Raw genomic sequence first — 8,472 nt, 5'->3', positions numbered from 1 at the left:
GGCAAAGTTTATTTCCGATTCAGTTTTGTTTTGGAAGTGTAGTCATTTGGGGTCTTATGCAGAGACCCCCATGTTAAGTTTCCTACACTTGGCAAGCCTTGAATTGTATTAGCTGACCCATGCCAGCTTCAAAACAGAATTGTAAGGTTTTTAGGCTTTAGCAGAATCTGCCAAGATGAATCAGTTTTGTCACTCTGTACCTCCAAGGCTTCCTGCTTTGACTCTGATTGGTGGGACAGAGTCATGATCTGAATACTGGCTCCAGCATTTTCTAGTACCTTTCGTTTAGTTTCACCAGTTGTTAACGTTTTGCTTCGTTTATTTTCTCTACCTACACATCCTTTTTCATGAACTGTTTGTAAGTTGCAGGCATCATGACACTTTATCTCAAGTACGTCAACATTATCTCCTAAAAACAAGGACATTCTCCTCTATAACCATACGAAATTATTCACTCAGGAAATTTAACGTTGGTCTAATACGGTCGTCTAATATATGATCCAATTTCATTTTCCCCAATTTTTCCAATAATGTATAGCTAATATAGAGTCATTCTCTGTTGCTGTTATTATTGTTTAATGACATTGACATTTTTGAAATATTTTAAATTTTTTTATTGTGGAAAATTTCAAACATACAAAGGTAGAGAAGATAGTATAAATGAATGACCAATATACTCATCCTATATACAACTTCAAAAAGTATCAACTCATGGATTATCTTGTGTGGAAATAAACAAAGATCACCCAAGTGGGGACAAGTGAAGGCTCTTTATTCAGAGCTTGCTATAGTAAAAGGGAGTCAGCCACCATCACTTGTGTTTGGCGGAGTGTCAGAAGCAGGCAGAGGAGCGGGAAAACTTTACATGAAGTGGAAAAAAGGTGTGCCTGAAGGGGTAGGTGTGGGCCTGGGGAAACTGTAGGTGGGCTTACTAGAAGCGGGGCATCGTATTTGATTGGTTAGGGGGCGCGTATCTGGCTTTCCCAGTTGGTCCTCAGTTGACATCAAGGGCAAAAATCAGCGAAGCTGTCAGTTATTAATCAAGTCCTGGACATCTTGTGTTGCTGCCCTAGGGGTTGTTTGGCCTCCTGGACTGCATGCTGAAGATGGTGACTCAGAGTTCTATTTTTATGTTTAGTCTGGCCATTGTCTGTATATTCAGTTTCTTGGCCCCTGTTTTTGACAGTTCTCTCATTTGCTGGAGGTTGACGAATTCAGGGAAGGCCAAAGATCCAGGTATTCATTCACTGCTTGGAGATGGCTCAGCTGTCTGCATGGCCAACTGCATTGCAAGATCTTCTTGCCCTTTTTGTTGTATCATCATGGAGATAACTGATGAGAGAACGAATGTAGAAGCATTTAAGACTCTGGATAGAATGTGTCAAAAGAAAATTCAGAGAGCTTTACTTGAGATGAATATTTTATTAAGTGAGAAACAAACCGTTCACAAACAGGGAGACTTCCAAACCAAAAGTGGCTTAAAGCTCCACTCTGAGCACTTACAGCTCAGCTTATAAAGCATGAGGAGGTACATTGTTTTGTATTGTGATTCTAATTGGCTGCCAGAAACTTACGTTCCTTTTAGAGCGGTAGTATTACGTAAGCTTACTTTTTTACTGTAGCTGATTTGCTAGGTTATGCTGACATGAAGAAAGCTTAAGTTTTGTTTAAGGTCAGAGTCATCATTTCAGGGAAATCAGGACAGCTTTAAGTTTTGATTAGATGACTCTTAAGTGTTTGGTCTAGGTCTGTATTCAAACTGTGGCTTCCATTTTGGTTTCTCTTTAACTATGACAAAAACAAGAATTAATAATCCCTGTAAAATGCTTTGGAACCAGTTATCCTAACTGCTCCACCTAGGCCAAGAGAACAAATCCAATAGAACATGAGAGTCATGTGCCTTTTCCTTAAGGTGATACATAGCTTGTTCCACTTTGCCTGTTTCATTGATCCAAGTACAACAAGAAGTATAAGCAATGACACAGACAGCACCATGGCTAGCCAATAAGGAATCTACAGCAATGCAATTGTCCATTGTTACTCATGCCAATGTGTTGAGACTGATCTCTGTTCCATCTGGTATCATAAATAACTTCTGCCAAAGTTTGTGATAGGTTTCTTCCCATCTTTTCTATTTGTATGGTTCCTACCGATGGGGACACTGCTTTGACTGTTCTCATAAATAATCAGTCAGTAATTCCCCTAGGTTGTGTGCCTGAATAATCAAGAATGGCCTCATTTTGGCACCCATGTCTGGGTCAGGATTTCCAGCCTTGGTGATTTATAGAATTAGGGTCTCTGTATACAGACAAGTCTCATAATACTATTCCTGAAGTGCATGAAATGTTAGTCTGAGGCAAACAGGACCAGGCAATATGGCCACAAAGGAAGCAGTATCCAGTAGGGACGCGGAAATCCAGGAAAAAAGGGAGTTCACGACGTGAAGTTGGAGGCAGGGCCTTACATTAGCTGGGTGACATATCTGGATCTCTCTTAGTCTCTTCCAAGTGATATTTGGCCCATCGTGCTGTGAAGATCGTTGAATCTAAATTTAGAATTACCTTGGGTCAATCAGTAGCTTGTAATAATTGGTTCTTCTTCTGGGAGAGAGGGACACTAGCAGAGTCACAGATTGATTTAAGGTCAGTTGTCCACATAGGTGCAAATGGAAACACCGTCAGCTGTAATTCTGGTGTCTTTATCATGGGGGTCGGTGATGGACAGCATATCCAGCAGTCAGTAAGACTGAGGGCAGCGGTTACTGTTCAGGATAATCTGAGGATAGCATTAGAATGAGTGTGTTCTGACCTAACAGTTACAATAAGGAGGGAAAAGAGAAAAGCGTCCATTACGGGTGGATGACAGCAAGGGGTCTTTAGAAAACGAGAAGAATGATTATAAACAAGCAGACAAAACAGAAAACAGCAATTAGATAGGTCTCTTAGTCCGACAGCAGACCAAGATCTATCTGTGGCCCTCTATTTGTTCCAGAGGTCTGGGCTAGCTGTCTGCTTCCCGAGATTGGCTTCTGGAAGATCTCCAAGAGTACTGAGTTTGAGGTCCCATATTGGAGTAGTTTTCCAATTGTGTGCAATGGTGAATTGCCTTTTTAGTTGAGAGGCATGAACCTGAATATTGACTGCCTGGGGTTTCACTGTTTCCCTGGTGTTAACAGTACCTGATAAAGGCCCTTCCAGCGAGATTCAAGAGCGGTTTTCCTCCGAGATCTCTTCCTGTTACTGGAATCTCCTGGCCGAGGATCATGAAGAGGCTGTTTAGGAAGGCTCCGTGGGAGGGTGGTCTTGATTGACCTCTTGTGATAGGACTGGGCACAGTACGTGAGTCCCTTGCCGCGTTTTACCCTGCGTGCAGTCGGCAGAGTCTAGTGTCAGAAATGCAGTCTCTAAATACGTGCCTGCCAGGTACCAGCTCATTGGAGGATAAGCGGTACGTGCCTGAGGGAGAGGACAGCGTGGCCATAAGGGCTAGTGGGAGTACCTCTGGCCAAGAGAACTCGAAGAGTTTGTGAAGGTTGTGCTAATTGTAATTTACGGATGTTAATTCCTCCTTTTGACCTTTCCAGAAACTGTAGTTTTTGAATGAGAGATGACACCTTACAAAGTTCTTCTATAAAGGTTTCTGTAAAGCGTGTGCCTCAACCACTTGATGTAAAGGTTGGGATGCCCCGGGTTGGAAACACAAAATCGAGCAGCTTTCTAGTGACTAGAAAGGGTGTAGCTTTTCAGCAAGAAAATGCTTCAACTCATTCTGGAAATAGACATACAATAACTAAACATCCTCAAGTCCCATGAAAGGTGAAAGCTGGATAGCCCATCTGAAGGTCTTCATAGGGCCCTTGAGGCTTTGCTTCCTGGAATGTCCCACCTTTATGTTTTTTTCAGTCTTACGGTGTTGACAGGTGGCACGTAATCTGAAAACAGCCTTAGTTTTCTTTCTAAAGTTTCTCCGTCAATGTTGATTTACGATAATAACCAATTTGTCTTTTCCATGATGGGTAGTGTCGCGGAGAAAGTTAGCAAATAGCCATTTGAAATCATCTGGAGCCACCAGGTGCCATGTTGAGAGGGCCAGAGATTACCTGAGCAGAGGGCACAACCAGCTTTTCCCGTTCTTCCTTTTCAAAACTGGGGGCTAAATGTTGGTATTTTATAACATCCTTTTATGTTAATAATTTATCGTTTGGAGGCTTAGATAGGATCACAACTTTGGTTAAAATGGTTTGTTTGGGGCTTCCCTGGTGGCGCAGTGGTTGAGAGTCCGCCTGCCGATGCAGGGGACGCGGGTTGGTGCCCCGGTCCGGGAAGATCCCACATGCCGCAGAGCGGCTGCGCCCGTGAGCCATGGCCGCTGAGCCTGCGCGTCCGGAGCCTGTGCTCCGCAACGGGAGAGACCACAACAGTGAGAGGCCCGCGTACTGCAAAACAAACAAACAAACAAACGAAAAAAACCCAAGAGCTTGTCTAGATCACTCATGCAAAATTACATGAAATGGCTTTTGCAGTTAGGGATGTCGCGGAAAGGAGGCTGTCGGGCTCAGCTGAGCTGGGAGAGAGAATGGGGCTGCCAAGAGTCAGGGTAGCTGATTAAAGCAACAAGCTAAGAGGCTAAACCTGAGGAAGTGTTGCCCCCTGTTCCATCTTCCCTCACGGAACAAGGTTGGGTAGATCAGCACAGAGGTGTCTCACAATCGAGGGAAAACAAAAGGCTCTGGCAGTTTTACGATCCTGGGATGGGTGGGGAGCAGAGGAGGAGGGAAAGAGGAAGGTCTCGGAGTGGAAAAGTACCAGATACTGAGCCAGAGTGGGGAGGTTCCCCCTTCTCCCCACCCCATGAGGATGCCTCCGCAGGGGCTCCTGAGCTCCTGGAGAAGAGCTCTCCCCAAGGCCTCTGACAGAGACCTAGGAATGTAAATATTCAAAAGCGCTTGACATGGGGGCTGGGGGCTCAGCCTCAATGCTCCCTGCAGAGACTACAGTGCTTTGCTTGCGTGTCCTCTGAAGGGAGTCTGTCATCAATTGACTGCTTTGGGTAGGATACATTCTCCTGTTCTAGGCTGAGAAGTGCCTTGATGTTGACACTTGGATGTCTGAAAATGTTTTAAATTCTCCATCTGTCCATAATTTGGCTGGGTTACATTATCCTCGTCTTAAGTAATTTTCCTTCAGAATTTTTACAGCAATTCTCCACTGTCTTCTGGCCTCTAACATTGCTAGAGAACCGAGATGCCATTCTGATTCCTATTCCTTTTTTTTTTAAGACTTTATTTTTTAGGACTTCCATGGTGGCGCAGTGGTTGAGAATCCACCTGCCAATGCAGGGGACATGGGTTCGAGCCCTGGTCCGGGAAGATCCCACATGCCGCGGAGCAAGTAAGCCCGTGCGCCACAACCACTGAGCCTGTGCTCTGGAGCCCGCAAGCCACAGCTACTGAGGCCCACGCACCTAGAGCCCGTGCTCCGCAACAGGAGAAGCCACCACAACGAGAAGCCTGTGCACTGCAATGAAGAGTAGCCCCGCTGGCCGCAGCTAGAGAAAGCCCGTGCACAGCAATAAGGACCCAACGCAGCCGAAAATAAATAAATAAATAAAATTAATTTATTAAAAAAAATAATAATACAGACTTTTTTAGAGCAGTTTTAGGATCACAGCAAAACTGAGCTCTGAGTTCCCATCTCACACCATCTTCCCCCTCACACATCACAGCCCCCCCTGCTGTCAACATCCCACCAGAGTGGGGCATTTGTACACAATCAGTGAACCTACCCTGACTCATCATTGTCACCCAAAGTCCATACGTAATACATTACCCTTCACTCTTGATGTTGACCATTCTATGGATTTTAGCAAATGTGTAATATCCACTGTTACAGGGTCACACAGAATAGGTTCCCATTCCTTTTCTGTGTCATTTTCTTCTGTCTCTGTCTGTAGGTGAGAGGCAGGAAATAGCTGGGCCCCAGGCTGAGCAGCTACAACTTGTCTTCCGCTGACACTCTGAGACAAGGATAAAGGCAGGAACAGAGAGGAGCTGGCCCCTGCCTGAGCAAGAGATAAGGCAGACACATCTTTCTCATTCTTGTGGTCAAGGAGGCCTACCAGACCACACACATGCATGGAAGTCTCCTCAGGGGTCAAAGAAGGGAAGGGGCGCCAGCACATAATATGTCCTGTCAACCTCCCAGAAACCCTCACATGAAATCCATCTTGTCTGAAAGATGCACATCCACGTGGGGAGGGCCCTGAGTCACACCAAATATGGACACAAGTATGGCAACTGGCTAGGGAACCTGGAAAACTGCCGCCTTGTAAGTGACTGAAGCTCCCCCTTTGGGGCGCATCCCACTCCGAGCCTGCACATTAACCTCGCACAGTACTTCGCTTTCTAATAAACACTCTATCTGCTTTACAATCGGTCTCTCTGTTGAATTCTTTCTTCAAAGAAGACGAGGACCGAGGTCCTGCTTCAAGCCACCCCACCCCAATGGCCCCCCAAAATCATGTGTTTTGGATCTTCTGTGTGTCCTTTAGTGTCCTGATGATGTGCTGGTGTCATTTTCTGTTACTCAGTCAGTGTGCCTTCTCTATCTGAAAACACAGGCCATTTCAATTGTGAGAAATTTCTCAAACTATTTCTTAATTCCCTCCCCAACATTTTCTCTGCTTTTATTTTCTGAAATCTCTGTTAGTTGCTATGATGGATCTTCTAGACTGTTCTTATATTTTTCTTAATTTTTCTTTCCTATTTTATGAAACTTTTAGTTTTTTAATATAATCTGTTCTTATTTCATGAATGTAATATCTTCCAGAAGATATGTGAATTAGCCTTTTTTTTTTTGGCTACATTGGGCCTTCATTTTTGCACGCGGTCTTTCTCTAGTTGCAGTGAGCAGGGGCTACTCTTGGTTGCAGTGCGCGGGCTTCTCATTGCAGTGGCATCTCTTGTTGCAGAACACAGGCTCTAGGCGTGTGGGCTTCAGTAGTTGCAGCATGTGGACTCAGTAGTTGTGGCACGTGGGCTTAGTTGCTCCATGGCATGTGGAATCTTCCCAGACCAGGGATTGAACCTGTGTCCCCCATATTGGCAGATGAATTCTTAACCACTGCGCCACCAAGGAAGTCCCCCGAATTAGCCTTTTGAATTCTTCTTCTGTTTACTACATTGTATCTGCTTTCACAGATTTTTTTTCTTCTCTTTTGTCTCTTTTCTGTTAGAGGTTTCCTTGGAGAATCTGCTCATTATATATGCCTGTTCCTGTTTAAGAGTTGATCTCAAACTCTTGATTAGCAGCTTTGTAAGGAGAGGGTTAGTCTTGTTGATTCAAGGGTTTCATTGTAAAATAACATATCTCAATAGTTTGTAAACTTGAGCTACAAGAAAATTACCTGGAGGGCAAATTAAGACATAGACTTAACATAGAGCAGGGCCTCGTTCCTAGGGGTTGCTGATGTCGACTGAAAAAAATGCACCCTCTAAAAGTTGAGAATTACGTTTTATCTGGCAGACTTTCTGAGGACTTCAAGCCTGGGAGGCAGCATCTCAGATGGCTCTGAGGGACTGCTCTGAAGAGGTTAGGGAGGAGCCAGGATATATAGGAATTTTTGCAACAAAGACTAAGTAGTCAGAGCATCAAAAGATTACTGTTAATTAAAGAAAACCAGACATCTCAACTTAAGGAATTTAGCGCTTTTCTGTGTATGGGAAGATGCAAGAGTCTGGGCTCGCTGAATTCGTTCCTTTGATACGCACCTCAGCTATCTGGGGCCAGTATCCTGTGCTTTCCCACCCTGAGTCCTTCAGGGTGCACCACTGGATGTGGCTGCAGTGGCTACGAGTTTGATGGTGGGCATCCTGTTTCCATCCTGAGTCCCCTCAGGGCTCACCATCCAGGCGGTCCAGGCAGCTGTAATGTGATGGACTGATGACTGCAATATCCTTTGTTTACTGGTAGGGCAGCAATATTTTTCATTCACACGATTCTTGAACCCTCATCCCCACTTTCAGAGGAACCTGATGCCTCTCATTTCTGAAGCAGATTGGGATTCTACAGAACAAATCAGCCTTCTTCAAGGCTTAGTTTTCCATTTTCTCTGGTCTAAACCAAATATCACATTCTCATCTGCTTTCTAGCTTGCAGTATGTGTCAGTGTGTGTGTGTGTGTGTACACACCCATCCTTTACCCTTGTGCATTTATGTCTTTTAATAATCTTTTTTAGAGGGATTTTGGCAGGGTGTTTGATGAATGCTGCGTGTTTAAATCTGCCATGTTTTTAAGGTTTTTCATGTTTAATTTTTTTTTTTTTTTTTTTTGCAGTACGCCGGCCTCTCACTGTTGTGGCCTCTCCCGTTGCGGAGCACAGACTCCGGACGCGCAGGCTCAGCGGCCATGGCTCACGGGCCTAGCCGCTCCGTGGCATATGGGATCTTCCTGGACCGGGGCATGAACCCGTGT

The sequence above is a fragment of the Lagenorhynchus albirostris genome, chromosome 12, assembly GCF_949774975.1.
Source record: "Lagenorhynchus albirostris chromosome 12, mLagAlb1.1, whole genome shotgun sequence".
In the NCBI taxonomy this organism is placed as follows: domain Eukaryota; kingdom Metazoa; phylum Chordata; class Mammalia; order Artiodactyla; family Delphinidae; genus Lagenorhynchus; species Lagenorhynchus albirostris.
This window is presented reverse-complemented; position numbering follows the sequence as displayed.